This window comes from Mus pahari, chromosome 10 (genome assembly GCF_900095145.1).
Source record: "Mus pahari chromosome 10, PAHARI_EIJ_v1.1, whole genome shotgun sequence".
NCBI lineage: Eukaryota > Metazoa > Chordata > Mammalia > Rodentia > Muridae > Mus > Mus pahari.
Genome location: NC_034599.1, coordinates 115426072 through 115451478, shown reverse-complemented (window position 1 = coordinate 115451478; position 25407 = coordinate 115426072). Strand labels below are relative to the sequence as shown.

The 25407-nt window shown below is 46.0% G+C and overlaps 1 long non-coding RNA gene across 1 annotated transcript in view; it reads right to left on the bottom strand.

The window, feature by feature from the left end:
* Positions 1-25407, bottom strand: part of LOC110328693 — a 102290-nt gene that overhangs the window by 12132 nt on the left and 64751 nt on the right. Inside the window, exon 3 of the long non-coding RNA XR_002380873.2 lies at positions 7557-7701. This is a non-coding gene — a long non-coding RNA (uncharacterized LOC110328693). The remainder of the gene's footprint in view (positions 1-7556; positions 7702-25407) is intronic.

The window sequence follows — 25407 nt, the reverse complement described above, 5'->3', positions numbered from 1 at the left end:
TCCTCCTCCTCCTCCTCCTCCTCCACATCATCTGGAGTGATCTGCCAGCAGCTCCCCCCACCAGGCACACTGTCCCCATTCTACACCTGTGGAGGTGAGAGGTCACCATTCCTCGGGAATTATCCTTATTTTTTGAGACAGAGTTTCATTAGGACCTTGGCTTACTCATTAGGTTAGCCAGGCTCGTCTGCCAGCCTCAGAGCTCTCCTGTCTTTGCCTCTCCAGTGTTGGACTTGCAAACAATTCCACACACACCTTTTCCCTGTGGCTTCTGGGCTGAAGGAGAAACATTTTACCAGTTGAGCTATGTCTTTTGCTTCTACACCCAACCTCCCACCTTTTTTTTGACAGTGTCTTGCTTGGTCTCAGACTCATGATCCTTCTGCCTTTGCTGTCTCTGCCACCTCTGTGTCCCATGTGCTGGGATTACAAGTATGTGCCATGGGTGCCTGTCTGGTAGTCATAATCCTTCTGAAAAATAAGCCTTGTAGAGAGCATTGCGATTTTGCTTAAGACTGACTGATGCTTAAGCTTGTTTCCTGGCTCTGTAGTTTCCCTGCTGTGTGAATCTCAGTCTCCTCTTGGGTAGAATGGGGACAGTGTCCCTAGGAGGGCTGCTGGGCAGATCACTCCAGGTGATGTGGAGGAGGAGGAGCCATCACAGGGCACAGATGAGAACTGGGGAGCCCAAAGTGGTTTAGTTTTATTCTTACCTTTGGGACCTCTGTTCTGGTCACAAAAAGAATTTTTCCACCCGGATCTTGATTTCCTGTGAGAATTCCTTTATGATTTAATGCCTAAGAAGCCGGGCTTGATACTGGTAGGATCTAGTGAGCAGTTATCCAACACACAAACCAATAAAAAGCATGTAAGCACTGAAGGTAAGCCAGAGAGATGGCCACTGCCACAGTGGGCAGGACACCAAGGTAGCCTGTCAGCCTTTGTTCATGAGGATTAATGGATCTAGGCATTAACCGTCAGCTACACAGCCAGAAAATTAGTCAGCAATTTCCAGTGACAGCTCTTCTTCCAAACAGTAAGAGAATAATCCAACGCTAAGTCCTCGCAGTCAAGCTCCAAGAACAAGACCTGAGAAATAAGTGCATCCCACCTCCCAGTCACTGGGGAGGAGGGATTTAAATCTGTGAGTGACAGAGCACTGCTGCAGCTTCAACCTTTATTGAATTCCTTAGGCTTATCGGAGGCTGGAAGGTCTGAACACAACAATCACAAAGGGGTGGCTTCCAGGTCTTGAGGAATAGCCTTAAGGTCCCAGTGCACCGGGGAGGTGGGAGGCTGCCCTTCCCAGTCCACTGAGATCAGCCCTGCCTTGTGCTCTTAATGCATAAAACCTCCTGCAGGGGACCCAGCCCGGTTTATTGGAAATTGTGTTTTGTGATTTGGGCCTGATAACCCTGGCAGGTTCACCATCTTGACATCCTGGTTTTGTTTCTGGTTCACCTTCAATGTGGGTTATTAGGAATCCTGAAACAACCTTCCCTGCCCCCTCTCTGTAAGGCGCTCCCCTCCCCCAGCCCTCAGTCCTGGCTGCCAGGGCTGATTTCAAGAGTGTGAGTGTCATTAACTGACATTCATCCAAACACTCCTCCTTGTTCCCAGGCCGAGAGGTGGAACTCGTCGGCATTTCATGTTAATCTGTATTGAGGACTTGCCTGACAAAACACATTACTGTAAGAACTGCCAGCCTGAAAACGAAGCTATGTTTATGGCTCACCCTATTTTTCTTTCCTAAAGGAAATGACGCTTCCCCCCATCCTTCTGAGCCTTCCATGGCTCACCCTCCCCTATCATCCGCACAGCCTTAACATTTAATTTTTCCTTCATGAGTAAAGCTTTTGTTGGCGGTGTCTGCAAAATTATAATAAACATCTTGGGCTTCTGCACTGGTGTCTGAGATTAAAAACATGAAACAATGAGCCTCGACATACTGCCTTTGATACGTGTGATGAGTGGCATTTCCCAGGGGACCATGTTGTGGCCATAACTGCAGCTACACTGTGTGCTGGGGAGGGGAGCGCTGGATGCCTCTCACAGAGGATCCAAGTCATGCTGAGTGATTCTCACTGAGGAAGGCTGTGAGGACTCCTGTGTCTGTGTGTCAGGACTCCTGTGTCTGTGTGCTCCGTAGTGTCTTTGGAGCCTGAGACTTTTGCTTCTGTGTTTCAGGTTACTTTGTAAAAACTAAAGGAGCTCCTCTCTCACATGGAAGATCTCCTTTTACTTTTATTGTATTTTAGCAACCCCCACCCCCTTTTGGTCTGTCTGTCTGTCTCTGGATGAGGACACTCCCTTTAAGAGTTAGGCATTCTGTAAAGAGGCCTTATTTTCTGCCCTGGTTTAGAATAGAGATTCAGATGTGGTGGCAGATGGCAGAGGAGGCTATGAAAGTCACAGGAAACAGGGACACCCAGTCTTTACTGGTTTCTTCCTCCTCCTCCCCCTGCTCCACCCCCTTCCTGTGACTTAGGAAGTTTATGAGGTCACAAACCAACACAGGCTGTGTGCCCTCTGAGGAATTCCTGGCCATGCCTTGTGTTTTACTGTGATAGGATCCACATGCCATTCAGGGGCCAGACTCCTCGAACTTTCCCTAAGGCCATGAAGTCGTGAAGTCTGACCCCACAGCCTTGCTTTGCTAACCTTAGTGAGGTTCTGTGAGCAGAAGTCTCTCCAGGAAGTCCAACTTACTGAGAATACGAATTGCTCAGTATGGTTCTGACAGGCAGCCTTGCCAGTTTCCCAGGATTTTGCTTCAGGAGATGAGCACAGAGGAAAAGGTAGGCAAAGGGGCTTCCTGGGAAGAGTGAACATCTAGTCCTCCACCTAGTGCTTGAGCTAGTCCTCCAGTTAGTGCTCTCTGGGAGTGGGTGGCCAACCCTGTGTCATGGGAACTAGTTCTTATGACATGGAAAGTGGTACAGAGAATGCCACGCTTTGTGCAGGGAGGGGACTGGTGGGGCTACCTCAGACTATAGAGAAGGCTAGCCCTGGTGAGGCCTGGGAACTGGGCTGAGTACAGTGGTTCAGCCTGGGGCCGCAGGCTTGTGTTGCTTTTTTGCTGCCAGGTGGGTGCCACAGATCAAGTTGTGGTAAAAGCATATCTACTTTTAAAATGGCTCACAGATAAATCCATAATTCAAGTGTCCCAGGTTGATGCTAAAAGAATCAGCTTCAATGGCATAGAAGATTATTTCTAATTAAACCCTGATGGATATAGCTTTCCCCTCTTCGGTACAAATCCATGCTACACAGGTGATTTAAAAAGACATAATTAGTTTTTTTTTTTTTTTTCATTTGCTGTGACAAAATATCCCACAAAACCAATTTCAGGAAGGAAGGGTTTATTTTGGCTTGTGGTTTGACAGTTCGTTCAGTTCATCATGCTGGGGGAGGCATGGCAGCAGGGGCCTAATATGTCTGGTCATAGCTCAGTGAGCTTTCTCTCTTTTCCCTTTTTATTCAGCCTCGGACCCCAGCCTGTGGGATAGTACTAGTCACCTTCAGGGTGGGTCTTCACCCCTCAGTTAAATCTCTCTGGACACTTCCCAATAGGCAGACATACCCGGAAGTATATGTCCCAGGTGACTCTAAATCCAGTCAAGCTGACAGTGAAGATGAACAACCGAGATATGAGAAAATATTAGCTGAAGCAATAACTTTAGTTCTTTACCTTCTGAATTTGAAAGATAAATAACAGAAGAGATCCTTACATGGCTTGGATTTGGGGCAGATGTGATCAGAGTGATAAAAACTAATATTGACCAACGACACAGTGCTCTGGGAAGCAGGAACGGGGTGACATCTATTCTAAATCTCTTGTACCATAGTCTCAGTTAGGGTTTCTATTGCTGTGACAAAATACATTGGCCAAAAGTAACTTGGGGAGGAAAAAAATTTATCTCAGGTCTCAAGCTGTCACCAAGGGAAGTCAGGGCATGAATTTAAGGGAGAACCCTGAGGCAGAAGCCACAAAGAAACTCTGCTTACTGTCTTGTTCCTCGGTGCCTACGCAGTCTGCTCTCTTACTTACCCCAGGACCACCCACCTATAGCTGGCACTGCCCCCAAAGAGCTTGACTCTTCCACCTCAATCAACAGTCAGGATAATGATACCCAACACACTCACTTACTTGCCAGTCTTACAGAAGGGAAGTGCTTTCCCAGCTATGATTCCCTCTTCCCAGATATGTCTAGGTTTGTATCAAGCTGAACATAGTTCTGATGTGAGAACTAGGTTGAGTAAATATACTCTCTTAACTTCTTAAACAGATATTAAATGGATTCATTCAGATCCCTGACCCAGATTCAATCCAAAATGGCCACCTTGCCTTGCCGCTGAGAGCTAGCTATCAGACAGGTTGACACCTCCGTCCACAAACTGTCTGCAAAGAGCTCAGGACCATGTTGACTTCTCTCTGCAAACTCTCCACATCCAGCCCAATGGAAAAGAGGGAGCCGACAGGAGGCCTGAGCAGTGATGTACCAGCTCAGATCCCACAGGTAGGCTATTCAGCAGGAACCAAAGCCCAGAGCCTGCAGAAAGTCTTGGTGCTGCTTCTGGGTTTCATGATAGTGCAGCTGATTCTGATTGTAGTGTTTATGCCCATCTCTTGTATTTTGGCACTAGGTACATCATATGCCACTCCATTGGAACAGAAGATCCTTAAGGATGGGGAATTCTATGACTTGTTCAGCATCTAATGCTAAGTAGAACATCTACCACATGCATACACAGCATCCACAAAACCCTTTCCTAACCTAACCTAACCTATCACTGAATGTCCAGCTGTATGCTGGGACCTCAATTGAAGACTGGGCAATGATATATTTATTTTGCAGGCTTGAATGTAAGTCTCCATCCCCTCCTCCAGTGCTTCACTCACGTTAGCTCTCCACCACTGAACTGGATCCCAGCATGCATGGACTTAGCTTTCAACTGTTTCTAACCCTCTGACTCACCAGTGATCTTTACTCCTAATTCTTAGCCCTCCAAATGATCAGCCAACCTTTCTGTAAATGGTTAATATTCTCATAAAAACTATGGACAGAAGAACATCTAAATGGTGGTGTTCATTGCAAACGCAAGTGACTGCCTCCTCCCTGAGCTCTATAGCTCCACACGGGAGTGGAAAAAAACTGGCTTCAGGCTCAGCCAACTGACTGTGTTTTCTATGTTAGAGCAAGTCCCTGCTTGTTATGGACTACTGCAGGCTGAGTGTTAGCACACGAGAGAGAAAGCTGACAGGAGACTGAGCACAGGACCCTAGACTAGCAGGGTGGCTGGGCGCTCAAAGCCAAGAGCCACGCCTAGCCTGGTTACACTCTGGAGTGACAGGAGTCATCTTTGCCAGTCATTTTGAACTTGATGACCCACTTTAAGGACTTAGATTACTCCAAGGAACACGGTGAAACATTATTTAAAATTTCTGAGACTATAGAGGTTGTGATAAACCAGCCTGCCTCCATCTTAAGCCATCTTATAGTAAAAACAAACTAGGTTCATTCCTATTCATGATTCAATCTGTTTCTCCAGGATGCCCCACCTGTAATCTTAACTACAAATGACTTTACACTGTCTGCTTCAGGAAATGGCAAGCACACCATTGTTTCTAAAAGTTGCTATGGCCACCTTGTTATGCCCACTTCGCAACATGTCTTTGTCTCAGGAGCTTATTATGACCTGCTCGATATACTATGTTCGGCTTCTGTAACTCTGCCTATTTGGCTGCCTAATCCCCCATTTGGAAACTCCCTACTCCTGAACTATAAGGACCTCTACCTTCCCCATGTCCAGTGCTGATCTCATGAACCCCTCCTTTAGAGAGAGGCAGCCAGTGTCCACAACTGAAAACACTCGCTTTAATTAATCTGACCACGATGATTGGGGTTGGCGATCTTCCTCCTCACAGCCATGGAATTAACAATAGCTCAGAGGTTAAGAGAAACTACTCTTCCAGGAGGTACAGGCCCAGTTCCCAGCATCATATGAGGCTCACAACCACAAGTTCCTCCAGTTCCAGGGAATCTGAAGCTCTCTTCTGGCCTCCTTAGTTACTCAGCACACAAATGGTGCACATACATACATACATACACGTACTCAATCACATAAAATTAAAATAAATCTTTAAAAAATATTTTTGAAAAGGAAAAATGTGCCTTTAACCATGAGGTAATAGCAGAAGAATCTGAATAGGGGCACATTCTCAGTTCTTACAAAAAATAAAAATAAAAAAAAGTCAATGTAGGAGTGGGGCTTGGTGCTCTGCAGCAGAGCCCTGCAGAGCCAATGCAGCCTGTGTTACTTACTGCCTGGGTCAAGAGAAAAGATTCCTGTGAAGGCCATAACTGGGGTAAGGAAGAGAATCAGAAGGTAGAGTCTGACGCTTTACCAACTCAGCCAACGCAATATAACAAGCGGCTGAGCCAAGACACCACCCCACTGTCACACTTTCCCAACTGTACAGTTTGTTGTGTTCTCAGGGAATAGATGCTGAAATCCTAAAAGACATATGAACTCCCAAAGAGTTTAAGCTTTTTTTTTGAGATGTATTTATTTTTATGTGTGTTGCTGTTTTGCAGGCATGCGTGTGAGGCATTGGATCCCTGGAACTGGAGTTACAGATGGTTGTGAATACACCATGCGGATGCTAAAAACCAACCTGGATGCTCTGGAAGAGGAGCCAGTGTGTTCCTGACCACTTAGCCATCTCTCCAACACCCTTGTTTTCCTTTCTGTTCTGAAATGTGTCAGCCATAAACACACACTGCTCTCCCAGGAGGCAAAATTCACATGGTAAGTAACCGACATTACTATAATTCCTATTTATTTATTGTGGTAATTCTATAAACACCAGCATCATGTGACCTGTGATTTCTTTTGGTGTCACATAAAAATTTAAACTGTGTCCTCATTTTGGTGTCTTGGAAAACTGCTTGGGAAAGGAAATGGTATTTGTATTTTATACAAAATTAGGTAAAACAGATGATTTTTTTGCTTTTCTTCCCATAATATAACAGGGCTGGAATCACATAATGCCCTTTGGCTTTCTGATTATGTCAGGAAAATAAACTCCAGAGTCATCAGTATCTTCTACTTGTGCTTCTGAGGGCCAGTGGGGTATCATGCTGGAAGCCAGACTACGTCTCATGAGTGTTCAACCATTGAGAATAATTCACTTTTAGCAAGGAATATCAACACACACACTCACTCAAGGACACTAAAATATATTTTCTTCCATTCAAATTGCAGATAATCAAAAGGATGTAAAAGCAAGAATATTTTGCTTGGCACGTGGCCTAAAAGTTCTAAATTTATGTATTCTATTTTTGCTTCTTTCTTAGACTGGATTAGTTACTAAGCAACTGAAGTATTTAATTTCATTTGCTAATAGTTCTACAGTGGCAGCTAAGCATGTGGGACTGTGGACGCCAGTACAAACACGGTCCCTCTTGCAGCCTCTTCTCAGTCCTCACTGAGCCCCAACACAACCCATCCTCTGGTCTGTGAATCTGACTCATGCTTACGGGGAAACTCACATTTCTTGTGGAAATGTTTATGGTGGCGAGTCTCTGGTGTCTGTTATCCTCAATCTAAGAGATCCTTGCAAGCAGCATTCAGACCGTATTTCAGACTTCTGGTTGAAGATAGCAGACCAAGCAGCACATATGTTTTCTTCCCTTCCTGAAGAAAAGAAATAAAACCTTTAGTAATATACGGTGTTGGAAAAGCAAGCAGGCCATTGTGAAAAGAGCAACCAGATGCTAAGAGAGTCCTTGGAAATTAAAGACATGTAAAAAATGTGTTCAGGGTTTTGTCTTGAGGGGAGAGAAAATTACGAATTCTGAATAAAATTGTATCTTCCTATTAGTGGCAAAAATTAACCACTCTGTTTTAAGTAAAAAAAAAAAAAAGTAGAGCAGAAGGATGTAAAAATTCTAAATCACCTCCTCCCACCAAACACACACTCACACACACATATATTCACACACACACATACTCACACACATTCACACACAGATACTATATACACACTGACATGCTCACACACATATACTATACACACTCACACATACATACATACACATATGCTCACACACACACACGATCACATACATATACTCACACTCATACACACATGCACATAAACACACACTCATACACACATGCACATAAACACACACTCACACAATGTACTCACACACACTGACATGCTGACACAAATACTTATATATACTATACACACTCATCCATACACATCATGTATACTCATACACACACACACACACACACACACACACACACACCACTCAAACCCTACTGAATGCAGGGAGATAGGATAGGCAAGGAGATGCTCATTGAGAATCATGTCAAGTAGGAAATGAAAATAAATGAAGTGATGAGTCTAAGAATGCCAAAGGGTATATAGTATGAAGGACTTAAAATTCTATTTAAAGTCAGACTTTGAGATGGGGAATGTATATAACTACTATATGGTAACTTGAAAAGGACATTAAATGCCATAGCATGGAATAATTGGAAAGAGTGTTATCAGGAAGGAAGGAAGGAACAAAGAGTGAGCAAGAGAGCATTGGTATCCTTAGATCAAAACAGAATCCAAGGACAAAATAATATCTAAGAACAAAAATAATATTGTGGGTTGAATTCAAAACACAAGGGGGGCACCTAGGAAACCCAGGATAAGAGTGGGGGAATGTCCAGGCTTCTCTCTCAGAAACTGATTAAACCAAGCACAGGAAAAGAGAGATGGTCTGAGCATACAGGCACAGAATTGGATGTTTCTCATATTCAAACTCCATGCTGAAACCACACAGAACATTAGTGGTTAAATTTCTACAGACCACTCCAAATATGTCACCAGTATTAGGTCACAAATACTATCTCAATAAAACTTACTTGAAAAAAGAAATCTTCCAAGCCCCCTGAAGCTTTGACTCGAGTAATTTATGAAGAAAATTAAGGGTAAAATCAGAGACAGTGCTGCGAAGAGCAGCAAGGGAGGGCTCAGCTCAAAGACTCCATGGGGCATCAAAGAGACTCTCAGTTTAAATGCACCCAGCAAGCAGGGAAGGCTGAAAACCACTGTTGTCTCAAGAAAAAAAATTTAAAGCTGAAGGAATTCAATAAAGAAAAAGATGATGAAAGAGAAACAAGTTGGTTTGATCGTTAGACCCTAAAGCCATCACAATTAATAAAGAAGAACTCCAAATCAAAACAACCCCTCCTCCAAAAGAAAACCAGGCAGCAAACAAAACCTTAAAAAGGTTGGACAATGCAAAAATCAAGAATAAGCAGAACAATACAGGCATGGATTGGATTTTCGAAATAACAACACGCACGTCTGTGCAAGTCCTAATGCATATGAAGGGGTAGACAAGAAAGTGGAAGCGGTATGATATGAACATGTAAATCACTAACATGAACGAGGAAGCAAAGCAGCAGGCAGAAAGTCACACATGCAGGTGAAAGGTTTTAGGACTTAGCACTTTCTTTCTCCTTTGACAATCTCTAAAGCACACATTTGCCTCTGTGCTGGCCTGAAGAGACTTGAGGTTAAGAAAAGCTTTTCTGTTGTCTATACAAAGCTCAAGAAACATGTATTTCCCCAAGCACCTAGCAAACAGCGGAGCACAGACCACATGACAACTCAAAATACCTACCAGCACCAGGCAGGGCATTAGTGGGAAGAGAAAAAAAGAAAAAGCTATTCGTTCTATATTACGCTATAGAAGAAAGATGGCCCATTTGAAAACAGTCGGCAGTTTAGCAACAACAAGGGGCGTAAGCAAAGAAATCCAGTACAGTTTCCTCAACCCAGATTAAGACTGCCTTACCAGAACAACACAGTCAGACCTAGAAGGAACAGGGCGATCAGCACTGGAGACCCTTCAGCTCAGTAACAGACCCAAACCATCCAGTTACCTTGACTCGGTGAAGACCTCAGACTACAGGGCACATCCATTCCAACAGGCACAGGGAAAACAACCTGCTGCTCCCCGAGAGGTGAGAGGCAGAAGACAAACATGTGTCTCTCCCTTGGGCCCCTGTCACACCTGGTCCTGGCCAGAGAATGAACCGTGGCATAAGTATTAGGAAGGAAGAGGAAACAGCTGTTTGCAAAGTCATTGTGTGTCATTTAACTAGGAGGGCATGCTGGGAAATGCCTCAGGAGGCCGGTCCATATAGGAACATAAAGTGTGTGTGCACAAAGGAACTGAATGTGACATCACAAGGTGGTATGATGTCATAGGAAGCACAAATGCCCATATTCACACACAGTCTGAACAGTGGCTAGGCAGTGTGGGAGGTATACAATTGGGAGTGGGTGAGGACACCCTTTAACTCATGTGACATGCCAGGGACTATCAGGTAACTAAAACTTCTAGAAGCTTCCCCATGCTTCCAGTGGGATCTACCTAAGTAAAAGTGAACAGCCTCTTGCACACACCCGTGTGCCTGAGTGTTCTGAAACATGACAAACACCTTCTTTTTCTTTTTTTTTTTTTTAAATTTATATATTTATTTTATGTATATGAATACACTGTCTCTCTCTTCAGACACACCAGAAGAGGGCATCAGACCCCATTACAGATGGTTGTGAGCCACCATGGGGTTTCTGAGAATTGAACTCAGGACCTCTGGAAGAGCAGTCAGTGCTCTTAACTTCCGAGCCATCTCTCCAGCCCAGCAAACACATTCTTAAAGCCACGGTGAATGACAGTATGGTTTCAGCCAGTCAGTTGTTTTCTGTGGGCCAGGATGGAAATTCCTTTTTGCTCCTGGGAAAGCATCTATTACATATTAGTTTCCTTCTTAACCTCTGTGCTCCTGCTAGATCATGTCTCACACGTGTACATCTTAGGGCAGCCTGTGTCCATCCCTGTGAAAAGCAGGCGTGATAGCAAAGCCTTTGTTGAGGACATTTTAAGTTTACCTTAGAGCATAGATCATGGTGCTCTTCTGGGAAACCTTTACCCACGAACCCTTTGGCAGCATGTATAACCCTGGGAGGCAGAACTGAAGCGATTTCAAGACTTAAATTACTGAACCCAACATTTCCTAGTCAGTGGGTGACTCAGAAACCAAATGAGGCTCTCTTGCTTCTTATTCTCAGAAGCATGGTGGGAAGATAAACACCTCTTCTGTTACTGTCTATGAGATAGGAGTGGCCACCGGCAGGCCACAGCTGTCCCACTTTGTGCTTTCTGACACACTGGCTGGCTTCAACCTTATACCTGTTCTGCTTAAACATAAAAAAGTAAAAAAAAAAAAAAATTGGTACATATTAAGGATCCACTCCAATGAATGGTTTAGAGGCTCAACATTTTCACTGTGGAAGGGCCTAATTTAATTTTTAAAGAAACAGTGGGAAAAGCAACCTAGAATAAAGAGGTCTTACCTTTAAAATTATGTATATTTATATCTATTATCTACCTGTCTGTCTATCATCTATCTATCTCTCTATCCATCTATCTGCCTATCATCTTTTTATCATCTATCTATCTATCCATTTATCTATTTGCCTAACATCTTTTTGCCTATCATCTGTCTGTCTGTCTATCTATCTATCTATCTATCTATCTAATTAATCCATCCATTTGTAGTCATCTTTTGATACTTTGTGGGTTCTTCTTTCTTCCACCCTTCCCCACACCTTTTCTTCTACCCTTTTAACACCCTAACACTTGATAAGAGAGAAGAAAGGATAGAGATGAAAGGAAAGAGATCGTTGAATGAATTCAGGAGTTGAAATGGGAGCAACATTACTGTTAGACTGCTTCCTGCTAATTAGGGGTGCCAAGGTCTGTGGGGCAAGTGGACCGTGCCACCAGACAGAACTGGTAAGGGTGAGCAAGCACAAATACTGGGAAACCTCAGAATTAAGGATGGTAGGCATTGGGCCAGCTCCCTGCTCTATTTTTCCTGGAATATGTAACCATGACATCTCATTGAGAGAGCCATGACAATCAGCAATCAGTCACAAAGTGACAACACCCGAAACCCTTCTCCATGCAAATAGAACATCCCTAACATCTCAGACTGAGCCAATGGGAGACATTTACCCCTGGATCCCACCCTACTCCCAAAATGTTTATAAAGTCCCTATCCATATGGAATATGTGCACGAGTTATCTCACCAAGAATCGTTTGAGAGTGGCTGTTTCATTGGGCTGAACCACTCTGGGAAAGTTTTCTCTCCTGAAGCATTCATCGATGGACCTTGGGTCTGACCAACAGGCTGGGCTCGTGCCTGACACAGCTTGCTGTTCATAGCTACTTCCAGCTGCCTGCTTGCTAGGGGCTCCAGCTGTGGTTCTCTACTGCTTGCTGCTGCTTGCCTCAGACCACCAGCACTGCATGGGCTTCCCTTCAGAGAGTTTTAACACTTTGGCTTTTCCAGACAGACCGATACTCTAGGGAACCTTTTATTCCGGCCAGACTTGATCCTTTTCTGGTTCCTTGGAGAATGACACCCAGAGACTCCTATCACGGACTTCGTCTGTCTCCCCTGAGCAACCATTATACCTCCAGTAGCAGGGCAGTCAGGCAGCCTGACAGAGTTCCTTGGGGGTAAATTTGATCTTTGCCAATTTCTTCTTGTTGTTTTCTCATTGCATACGACTACTTAACAAACCTCAACCAACTGCAAACAACAACCACCCAACAACGCACTAACAACCTTCCACCTCCTGGGCCCCTAGCATTTATATTCCCTCTGAAAAGTCCCCAGAATTCTAAACATCACACAATCACAGAAACTATCTGCAGCTGGCAAAATCATGTCCCTGCCAGAGCATGAGGTAAATCGCAGCTTTTGTGGACAGTCTGAGGCAGCCTTGCAGCCCCACACCTGGGATTAAAATGAAAACATATCCTTACAACTTTCTGTGTTTTTAAAAGAAACCAAAATTCCAAAATTGTCACTACCTATATTCACACACAGGTATAAATGTATGTATAGTGGCATATGCCTGAAATTCTAGCATATAGGAAGCTGAGGTAGGAGGGTCATTCTGCGGTCAGTCTGGATTATCTAGTGAGTCTCTGTCTTGAAAAATGTGTGTGTGTGTGTGTGTGTGTGTGTGTGTGTGTGTGTGTGTGTGTGTGTACACCCATGGAGGCCAAAGACTAGATCCCCGGGAGCAGGAGTTATAGGTGGTAAGTTGTGAGCTGCCCAATGTGGGTCTTGAGAATTGAATTATGCTCTACAAAAGCAGTTAAGTGCTCTTAACTAATGAGCCATCTCTCCAACCCTGAAAATACATTCAGAAAATTCTGTTAAGCACAACAAAGCAACTGCAGCACGTCTTTGAAGAGGCAGACTCACTAAGCTGGAGGAAGAGTGTATGTTCACCTACCACCTAAGCTTTCAACTCCTTCCTGGGGAGAGACACGACCAGAAGCTTCTGGGTCATCCTCAGAGGGAGAACCCAGCTGAGGACTGCCACAGGACACAAACACAATCAAACAAAACAAAACAAAACAAAAAACAAACAAACTGGGAACAATATGGAAAACAGCCATCAGGAGAGGCTGCACAGTAAGACAGTGCTGGGAAGCAGGAAGGCTGAGTGGCCGAGAGACCTAGGAGAGCACTAGTTCAGAGGCTGTGAGGGAGGACATGGAGAGAACATGGTTTGCGATGGATCAAACAGTTCCCTTCAACTTGTGTTTTAAGAACATACATTCCTTAGTGCTTCTTAAGCCAATATCCACTATGAGGTCAAGCCTGGGCTGGGGAAGTTCCGTATGTCTAAGACTGTGTTTGCTTTGAGAGTTTCTGCTCTCAAACACAAGTGAGCAGTGGACTCACAGAAGCTGTTAGATCAAGTGTCATAACCACGGCCTTCCCCACATCTACCCATTCAGTTAGCGCAAGGCTTGGAGGAGGCGGCTGCTTTGCTTTCTTTCCTCTTTCTTTCTATTTTCTTTCTTTCTCTCTCTCTCTTTCTTCTCTCTCTCTCTCTTTCTTTCTTTCTTTCTTTCATTCTCTTTCTCATTCTTTTTGTCAGAGTCTCATGTAGTCTAGACTAGCCTCCAACTCACTATGTGGCTGAGGCTAGCCTTGAACTCCTGATCCTCTTATCTCTACCTCCCAGGTACTGGGATTATAGGTGTGTGACACTTTAACCAAAGGGGGCTGGGACTCTTAACTCAGGGCTAATCCACCTCACAAAGGGTAGGCAGGCACACTGCCAACTGAGCTACCCCTGTTGTCCCTGAACTCTTGGGTTCAAGCAATTCTCCTGCCTCGGCCTCCACAGTAGCTGGGACCACAGTTACCACCACGCCTGGCTAGAGGAAGCGTCTAAGAGAGGCTACCCCTCACCCAGGTACTTCTTAAGTCCTGCGTGGTAGTCAGGTTGGAGCATCCTGAGCTCTAGCCTTCCCCACACCCCTTTCCATCCTGTTCCTGGCCTGCGGTTACTGCAACCCTGGGGGAATGACCTGGGAGTGGAGAGCATTATTAGGTCAGAGCGAGGGATGTCCATCTTTCCCAGCACCCTGGGAAGCCTTCACACTCACCTTCACCTAAGGAATGTTGAGGCAAGGTAGGAATTTGATTTGGTGTTCTCTGCCTCATGGGGGGAAAAAGTGCTAAAAGTAGCCTTAATGGTTTCTCTTAAAATTTTCAGACACTCTTTCATTTTAAACCGGTGGAAAGGGTAAGCCATTTATCTCTGCCCAATCTGTACTGGGAAAATCAACCTCAGAGTTCACCTGACAAGTCACATTTTCCCACACCAGCCTGGCAGGACTGTTCCTCTTCTGACTCAGAAATCAGCTCCTCTCCTCTCCTCTCCTCTCCTCTCCTCTCCTCTTCTCTCCTCTCTCCTGACCCTCCCCTTCCTTACCCTTCTCCCCTCTCCCTACTTTTGCCAGGCCTTTCTGGCCACCCAGCTCCAAGGCTCTGCTTGCCTCCACCTCACCAGTGCTGGGATCACAAACTTGCTTCACCAGCGCACACAAGGGTGCTGGAGACTGAACTCAGGATCTCACACTTGGGTGGCAAACACTTCACTGGCTGAGCCATCTCTCCAGAAATCTCTTGAAAAAAACCGTGAGTTGTTATAGAAGAAAACGTCTCTTCCTCCTACAGCTGCACTAAAGGCCAGTTAGTTAAGCACAAAAGGCAGATGTGGAAGGCTGACCCTTCAGGGGTGGGAAGTGAGACTGGGCTGCGAAAGCCCTGGGGTCCATGTAGAGCTGACTTAATTGCATAAAATGGAAAACCAAGGCTTTCGATTAAGACCATCAAATAAAAAGGCAGAAATTATCAAAGCCTTCATGTCTCAAATGCTTTTCCCTCCTGTCTTCTCCCACGGGGCTTTAGAAACAGACAATTAAGACAAACAGCAACCAAGACAGCCCAGGTCTCAGACAGTCTTGGTCAGGGCTGGGGTCTTGGGGGGCTGAGGTCATCCTTGGTTCCACTGGCTTCAGACCCACACAGCCCCTGTGCACCTGCCACAGTTGACAGTCCCTCCGCCAATTAAAGGTTGCTGTTATTCTCCTTCCCACTACTTATCCACCCAGCAATAATCCCTTAAAATTGGTCTTTGCTAGGGAATTCTGCTTTAAAAAAAAAAAAAAAAAGTATGCATTTAACAAAGGCAGCCAGCCATGGCCTCAGCTTGGCTGATGGGCAGGGGCTTCCCTCCTTCTTCTCGCCTTAGAGGCCTGCCTGTCTTTACCACTTGGTCAACAGCTTGCCTTTCTGAGCTAATAGACTGTCTTCAAAGATGGCACTTAATCCTGCATTGACAAAAATGTTAAGCCGCCCAAGGAAGAATTAAATATTTCAGAAGAGGAGGTGGTTTAAAATTGGCAAGTGCTATTTTAGATTCTTTGAAATTTTAAGTAGAAAAGCAAAATATAGAAAGTGGCTTGTCTTGGGTACAATGGAGCAAAGTTCACTTATGAACTCTTAAGATCACGGGGAGCAGACAGTCAGGGACAGTGGCAGCAGCAGCAGCATGTTGGAATGCAAAGAGATGGACCAGTAAAGAAGAACCCGTGATTGAATTTTGGGTGTCTAGAGACTGGTGGAGTTGCTCGGGTATGGTACAGAAATGTGATATGAAAGCTGAAAATTGACCTAATTTCTCTTGAAGTGAAACAGAAAGTACCCCTTGCATTCTTGGGAGAGTGGGTTCTGGAGTCTGTTGCCTGGGTTGGGCTTTGAACCTTGCCTTCATTGAGTTAAAAATCGGGAAGGCCGGGAGAGCATGTGGGTAGAGAGGGTAAAATACTAGGTGCATGCCGTGGGGTGTCGAGCCATTAGGACAAGCCAGGCTGTGATGACATAATGACCACAGGGACTTAACCCGGTCACAGTTTTACCTCATACACAAAGTGAGAAAGGGAGAGAGCACGTTTCCCTCCGTCGATGGAGGGAAACCAGGTAATTGTAAAAAAAACGCTGCAATCATTTTCCTACCCTGTACTTTTACAATCCAATTTATTGCTCAGCTCCTCATAGCTGCTTTCCAGAGCTTACAGGCCCAGCAAGGTTCAAACCTATTAGCTGGGATCCAAAAAGGCAGGTTTGAGGATTTATGTATTTATGACTCACTTCAGAGAGGCACAAGTGATGTGACTTCAATTGTTTTAATTTGCTACCTCCAGTCTCCAGCTGCCCTGGGGTACTTGGAAGGACTGGAATTTCCTGGTGTGCTGCTACAGGGTTCTGGGTGGTATGCACGGGCTAGAATCAGCACATTCTGGGCACATTTGGAAGGTGCACCTCAGGCCACCCAGAAAGTGCCCAAGGACAAGTGCCCAGACTCTAAGACATAAGAGTGTGGCTGGAAGAGGGACAGACCCTACCACTATTCACGCCCCAAGAATTCTGCAGGGTATGTGGGGGGCAATGTCTTTGCAGCAGAGAGCCAGGTATGGAGTGGGTGCAGGGATGGGGACTCAGTCCCTGAGAGGACACTGGTTTTATTCTCTATCTCCATCTATGTGGCTCGGAGGCAAGGCCTTGGCCTTTCTTGGTCTCAGTCTCTCCATCTGAGAAATAGAGATTAAACCAACTACTGATGGTACGTAGGGATGGGGAGAATTCAGTGAGAACTCTGTAGAAGAAAAGAGAGCAGTGGGGCGGGGAAGGGGGACAAAAAGAAAGCCTCGGTGTGTATACACTTGTGTGAAAAATGTCACTGTGAAGACAATCGTTCATATAATTTAATAGAAATTAGTAAAACACCTTTGAATACCAGGAGAGGATTGTGGGACTCTAGGTGTTAGCTCTGGCTTAAGAGATTAGATGCCTGCTTCTCTTGAAGAATCACTGGCCGTGACACACAAGACCCCCATTTGCCCACTCCTTGCAGAGACCTCTCCCTGCAGTGCACTACCCATTCGGGGCTTTGACAGAGACCCCTTATCTTGTTCCAGCTCCCTCCCAGATGCCACCTCCTTCATATGTGTCCCTGCTTGCAGCTGTCTCTCTCGCCCTGGCTTTCTACAGTATGTTATAAAGCCACTGTGTGGCATGTTCCCTGTCACCACTGTCCATGTCCCAAGATACAGGGCTCATGTCTTTGATATTCCATCTGACCACTCCACTGAGTCCTGTGTAGGGCTTAAACTATGCAGGGAGGTATGCACTTAAACTATGCATGCATGGACCCCATCTTGTATCATCCCAGTCAAAGAAATAACCCGGCTTTCATAGTTCTCTGACTTAGAGGCCAGACACTTTTGTGGCTAGACACCCACCTCCATCAGACATAAGATGTGCTTCATAGAACCAAGACAAAGACCTGTGGCTGAGAATACCAAATACCCAGGAGAAAATGCTAACTCCATATTGCATCTGTGTGCCCTGAAAGAGTCCATGGTGTTATCAGTGTGTCTGAAACATTGTACCTAGACAAACGCTCTGAGACACATTTAAAAGGTACACAGAATCTGCTTCTCCACCAAGACCTTGACATTGCTGGATTGCAACACTTTAACTAAGAGGCTATTTTAATTTGAACATCTCAAATGACTATGGGTTTGGATCTGATTCTTTGTTCAAATGTAAGCAGCTACTGACTAGGGACTTGGGTGCTGGAGTCTGTGGATCTGATACTAATTCTTTGCTGAAGATTCAGCCACCACTCCTAAACATCTCTGTGACATGGGAACTGATTGTTCCCTAACCCCAGGGGCATCTGACCCAGCAAGAGGGCTATGCAGTGTGCAACAATTGCCAATGTAAGGACTCAGCAGGGCTCTGGGAAGCTTCAGCAGCCTCCATCCCTACTCTGCAGGGTGGTTGAGATATGGAGGAGTAAGTTAAGCATAAGTCAGAGATGATACAGCTGACCTTGTTCTGCTTGGTGAGTTTAGCAGGGTGCATAAAACATAAAAGGGAAAGAGAAGGAAATGAAACGGAGTTCAGGTGTGGCAAGAACATAAGGCTGGCAAAAGGCACCACTCTGGCTTTTATAAAGTTTAGCATTCAGGAGGCTGAGGTAGTAGAATTGCCATGAATTCAAGATTATCACAGGCTACACAGGGAGACCCTATTTCCAAAACAAAATGAAACAAAGAAAGAAAGGCAAAAGCAAAGATAATTTAAGAGGTGACAAGAACAGGAAACGTTATATATTTGTGGCTCACTTCAGAGGCGCATGAGTAATGTGATGTCTGTTGTTTTAATTTGCTACACCAAGAAGAAAAAAAGGTAGGTGGGGATTGGACAGTTTTCTTTCTCATGGACTTGAGTTTTGAAAAACACCTGTTCGAGTGACATCAACCACATCCCTAGCTTTCAGCTCATTGCTAAACAGTCATGGGAAACAACTAAATGGCAAATCTCAGCTTTTAATCCACACAGGTCTTTCTTAGAAAGAGGCTATCAGCCAGGGTCTGAGAAATCACCATCACCCAAACCCTTTGTTTTTAAAACCAGAGAAGCCTCAACAGTCTCTAGCTAAGGAGTGCAATGGGCTCAGATTTGCTAATGACAGCCAAGAGGGACTGTTAACCTCATGGTTAGTGGTGTTAAGGAGGCGGTTAAGGGAGGCTGTGAAGTATCTGCCTTCATTCTCAGGTTCAAATCACCCTGAGGAGGTGGAGGAAAGCACTTTCTGAGCAGGCAGCAGGAAGCGGGAGAGGGTGGTACTGGGGAAGCGTCTGGCTGTGAAGTAGAGCCATTTCAAGAAGGGAATCAGCAACCCACAGGCCAAGCTATTTATGATGCCCCTGCTATTCGCAGGTAATTTATTGTGAGCTTGAGAGCCTGCTGCCTGCATGGGATTCAGCATTCATGAAGCTGAGTCTCAATGTCTCAGCAGAGCTGGCTCCTGGAGCTGTGGGGCTGTTTGTTCTGAAGGCAGCAGAAGGCCACTCAGGGCCATGCTTCCTCAGGTAGATGTTAACGTCTAGTTTCCATCCTGTGATCGCTTCACCTCACGTTTGATTTTTTTTCTCTCTCTTAAATTCTAATCATCAGGGGAAAAAAAAAGTCTCCCAGGGCCTTGCTTCGTTTGCACGGTGATTCCAGAGACCAATATCATCTTCCTGTGAAATCTGTGGTACCTATCCTAGCCCTGCTGGGGGACAGTGCTTTTTCTTCACAAGAGCCTACATGTGCACCCACAGAGCAGCATGAATCCTATCCCCACGTAGGTTCTGATAGGCTGGGGAGGACGGAGCGCAGGGCTCCTTCCCATCTGGTGTTCAGTAAGTACTAGCTGGGTCAGGTCTTCAGAGAAAGGGAACAAGGAGATAGTAGAGATTGGGCATTGTGGGTTCTTTTTAACCCCCTCTTTTCTACCCTCCCTCTCTTCTCTCTTCCTTTGTCCCCCTTCCATCCTCCCCTACTCTTTTTTTTCCCCCAGGATACATTTTGGATACATTTGTTAGGTAGTCCAGGATACATTTTGGATACATTTGGTTCTAGGTAGTCCAGGCTGGCTTTGAATTGTAGCCAGGGATGGATCTCACCTTCTCACCCTCCTGCCTCCATCTCCTGAATGCCGAGATTCTAGCTAGGGCTTCCTATATGTTTGTTAAGCACACTATCAATTGAGCTACATCCCTAGCCCCGATTCTTGTTAATTTCATAAAAATCACACCATAGGGTAGAAAGCCTCCGCAGAGCTATGGAGGTCTGCTGGGACCAGTTACGTCAACTACACAGGTTATGCAGGTACATGTCTCCTACTTATTATTTTTTTTTGGAGTGAGGACTGACCACACTCTGCCTGAGTTGGGGATTTAGATCCACCCCTTTCCATCTTGGCTGTCCTCTGGTCATGAGCTCTGATTTCTCCTCCATGTTTTTACTCCCAGAGTCACACACAGTTGGCACCCAGCTTTCATTCACCATGGGCTGGGTTGTCCAGCCCTCACTTGCCTCTGCTCTCTTATTAACCTGCCACTGTGTCACCTGGGGTCCTGCTCAGTGTCACCCTACTTTACAGTATGGCTCTGATGTTTCCTGCTCCCACCTCTGCATACCTTCTGCTGTCACCCTGCTGTGGCTTTGGGAGGCTGACAGGAAGGGACTTCATCAACAGCTTCCTCCCCTCCTGGCAGCAAGCACAGGAAAGCCAGGATTCAGGCTCCCTTTCTACACAGACCCATCAGCTCAGATCTGTTTGCAGCTCCTTCTGGTACCTGCCAGACACTACTATGGGTCCCAGACAGAGCCTCGTCAGTGCAGGTTCATTCTCTTTGGCTCATAGTCCCTTTATCAAACTCTTCTTAATGCAACCCCATCTGTCATCTGTTACCTCCTGGGCCCTTGACCAGGCTCACACTAGGCTACTCTATACGCCTCACTTTCCTGAAGGCCCCACTGGCCATTTCTTTCCCCTTTGTTTTCTTCCTGTAATCCAATAGACAGTTCCCCTCATAGCCTCACACATGGCATATTGAATAATAGGTGCCCAGTAGGCCAGCCCATTACTGCTAGCTGGCCACAGCATTGTCACCATCTGCTCTGTCCGGGATTTCCCCTCCTGTGACCACCCATCCTACCCTTGAAAGCATCTCAGGAGTCAGATGGTGAGAGGCCTCAGATTTCTTCAGTCCAGGAGAGTAGTCTCCCAAGCTCCCTACTGGTGCAGAATATAGTGGCACACAAACCCTCCATGCCCCATCTCAAGTTCCTGATCCCCTAAAGTGCCTTCCTGACAGCCTACCACCTCCCACCCCAATCAATCCATCCCTGTGACAGAGACACTTTGGAAGATGTCAGCCCAGCTTAGACCCTGCCTCAGGTCCCCAGAATTCTGTCTCCTGGTATACAGTCCAGGTGAGCCACCACCTTCCTAGCTAGTGTACAGCCAGCAGTCCTCTAACCTGCTGCGGCCCAGTGGAGGGTCCGTCCTCCTCCTCCTCAACCCTCTGAATCTAGACTGCTTAGGAAAACCCCAAAGGGCTCTGCTTTTCTCTTATTTCCTACTTTCTGCCCTACTTACCATCAAACAATTAATCACGTCCTATTTCTGACTGGCTTGAACAACCTCGGAAGACACACACTTAACACTTTAGCAGCCTAGACCTAATAGCCGCAGGCACACCTGACTTCTCCGGAGGTGTAGCTACTCTACCTGAGCGCAGCATCCAGGATCCAACAGGGTAGATGAGAAAGCAAAGATGAGCCCCCCCCACACACACACTTTATGAGATGACATTTACAGAGAGATAAAGGTCTTTTTGAGTCTCACAGCCCCTGTGAACCAAAGAAGGCACTCTGAAAGGCACTCCAGCATCTACGTTCTCCCCATCTCCCCAATTTTCAGTTGGCTCCTGCTCACTCTATGAACCTGGCTTCATTACAGCTGATCAAACATGTTGCAATTGCTATTTGAATATAGGTTGTGATGTACAAATCTCTTTTTCCACAGATACCAAAGAGCTTCTGTGTGGTGACCCTCATGTGTCATTTTTGCTGTGAAATAGTCACACTACCTTTGCCCTAAAGTGCAAGATGCCTCGCTACAGCCTACCTTGGAGGTCACAGTCATTTTCAACAGGCTACCTCTCCCTTCTGCCTGTCAGTCAAATCTACCGTCCCTGCCGAGGTAGGAGGGGTTGAGCAAAGAGTTTATTAGGTCATTCCCCACCCTAACAAGTTTGTTCCTTTAAGGATGCCCTGCTGTGATCTCCTGCCCAGAGGCAAACCACTGCCTCAGTTCCTCCTCAGTCCCTCATAGAGTGGCCTTGTGAACCCATCTAACACAACCTAAGGCCACCTGGGAAGAGAAGCCAGGAACTAGTAGATTGATTACAAGACACACTTTCACAGGAAGACAGGACAGACGTATAGGGAATGAGAAGTGGGCCACGGCAGCCACAGAAGCACAGACTTACAGATTCCTGCAAGACACCTGACAGAACAATACTTTTAACAATTTAGTGTGGACACACGGACACACACCACCCATGTGTTCAATGCAGTACGTGGGGGAGGCCCAAACTGTGATCTAACAAGCTCCAAGGACCTCGCTTTGAGCCTCAAGATTCTAGATGACCTACCTGAACCACTTGTTTTTATAAGCTGAAGCCAAAAATTAAGGGGCAGGAATGTCAGTGTAAGAAACAAGATAGTCTAAAGCAGGGCCTGTAACTCCTGTGCACAAATCTTTTCAAGAGAACCATTAAAATGGACACAGGTGAGTGTGTCCTCTATCTTCACAGTCAGCTTTGGGTAAGGTGTCACTTGTAGACATCGCTCAGTTTAGAGACCTAATAAGTGATACAAAGAACTCAGTGCCTCAAGAGGAATGGATTCACTTGCATGAACTTGAAAAAAAAATCTAGGACTCTGAAAAAGGGACTCTCAAGACCATAGAAAATGTCTCATTCCCCAGGAAATACAGGGCCTGAATTCTGCTGGGATGAGAACCTCCGGCTTTAACTAGACATTTGCGTAACACTCTGCAACGCTATACAGCTTTCCTAACCCAGAATGCAAGTTATTCATCTTGTTTCTGTGATAAGATACTTGACCGGAGCAGCTTAAGCAAAGAGCTACTTCATTTGGCTGGAAACTGAAGGGGCACAGTTCACGGTGACAACGAAGGCAAGGCTTCAGATGCAGTTATGGCTGTGGCCATGGAATTGAAGGGTGCTTGCTCACATCTAGGCAGATCGGGAGGTGGTACCCAGCAAAAAAATCTCTCGTCCTGCCTCCCTGACTTCTCCTCCCTCCAGTCCTGGAGGCTTTCCCAAATGGCTGGTTGGGGAACAAGTGTGTAACCACATGAGCCTGTGGGGGACAGACAGCTCGCATCCAAGTCACGTTGGGAAGGAGAGCAGGCATCAGCTTCTAGAAGAGCTTAGTGTTCCCAGAGGGGATGGTCCAGCAGCTCAAGAGACTTGGCAGTTTCCAAAGGAGCTCACCCTTCAGCTCCACCCATGAGCCTGGATCACAGAACTGCAATGAGCGAAAACCCTATACTTACACCACGTTGTCTTAGCCCTTACTTAACAGCTCAGTAACCTGTGCTCTGGGATAAAGAACTGCCCAGTGCAGGCCCAGACCCAGAACCCTGAATCTGTAGTCAGCTCAAAGCTCATTTTAATGCCCAACCAGGTTCAGGACCCACCAAGCTAGAGGACGACTGCATTTAGCTTGGGGTGTTGTCTGCGTGCCTCTGGTAGTCACATCAAAAGGTAAATCCAGGGGCCCATTCCCTGAGTTGATACAAGAGGAAATAAGGGTGGCTGAGATCCTCTACCCTCTGATTCTGTTTGAGAAGGACCAACAGCGCTGAAGACGAGCACAAGGAGTCACCTCCGCTGTGGGGGAAGGCAATCTAGATATTTCAGAATGTACGAAATATGGAGAAGGGATCAAACCTGTGTCGTCATCTCAAAGAGCAGAGGAACTTGTTTCTAGAGGACGCTTCTTCAAGTGTGTTTGGATAAAGTGAACATCAGATTTCCACTGTAAGAGTGAGCCGCTTGCTGGGGGAATTCTGAGCCATGTACAAAAAGCACAGCTATTAGGAAAGTCCACAGAGGAGGGACCCTGTACCTTCCCCTGCCCTCAGGAGACGACAGAGGAAGAAGGTTCCACTGAGTGAGTCTCCAGGGATGAGGAACTGAAGAAGCAGGGGCACGGGGAGCTCCCATTCTTATCCTATACCCTGCCTCTGTCTTGAGAAGGTCTCTACCCACTCATATTGTAGGGAGCATCCTTGCCCTCCCTTAATTAGGTTACCCAGGCAACTTATTTTGGTCAGTAGACTGAGGCAGGTGGGTGGTGTGCTGTACCCATCTATGTCATGAGGAAACTCAGATGTATTAAGCTAGTTTTTCTGTTGTTGCTGCGAGCAGAGTTCACCTGGCTACCTGGTGGTCCACGGAAGAAGAGCCAGATGTGTGGAGCCACTCAGCCAACCCCAGACATAGGAGTAGGGAACACAGACTCACAGAGTGAATGTGATACCTGAAGTGCTGGGACCCAGCGGAATCAGCCCAGAGAAGCTGAGCTATAACATCCCCGTGGGCCTGGGATCACACTTGTGAATTGTGGGAGCCACTGAGTTTTGAGACGGTTCTTAACTCAGCCATTGATATCTGGTACAAGGGCCTGGAACAGATACAACTGGCACCAGCCACTCTCAGGCTGCCAAGTCTGGGTTCTGTTCCAGGCAGCTCTTTATCCCAGAGGGCAGACTACTGAGCTGCTAATGGGGGGGGGGTAAGACAACTTGAGTAAGGGGTCATTAATGACTCTAATTTTGTTATCCCATCATTGTCTCTGTTCTAGCACTTTGTTGCTATTTCCCCACAGTATGCAAAGAGAAATGAGACTTTGTGTCCTGCCCATTGGCTGGAGAGAGGGACACTTGTGCTAATAATGGCCTTGCAATCATTAACACTTTGCCATCCTGCATGCCTTTTCTCAGATCTCCTGGTGTCTCCTAAGCACGTCCTCCTCATCACCTGCAGGCCTCCAGCCCACTCCTGCCCTGTGGGATCTCTCCCAGGCTCTTAAGTCAACAATTTTCTAAGAGGGAGAGACAAGGTAGTGCCCATGGCCTCACTAATTAAATGACTCCCTACCAGCTCAGGTGTTCACCACAAGTTTGGCTGAGGTCTTCTCTATGACTGTCTTATCTTAGGAAAATCTAATTTTCTATGCCTCCCATTCCTCAACATAAAGGCTGAAAGGTTGCTGGTTGCTGGTTGCTGTTGTGGTTGTCATAGCACTAAGAAAAACCCAACCCTATGCTTATACTTGGAGATACTTATATTAGCTTTCTGTTACTGTGTACAAAAGAAAAGTTTTATCCTGGCTCATGGTTTAGAGGTTTTAAGTCCATATTTGATTGGGGCTGGTTGTCGTGAGCCCGTGGTGATACATTTAGGTGAGCTTGTATGGTAACTGCTCACCTCATAGCAAGG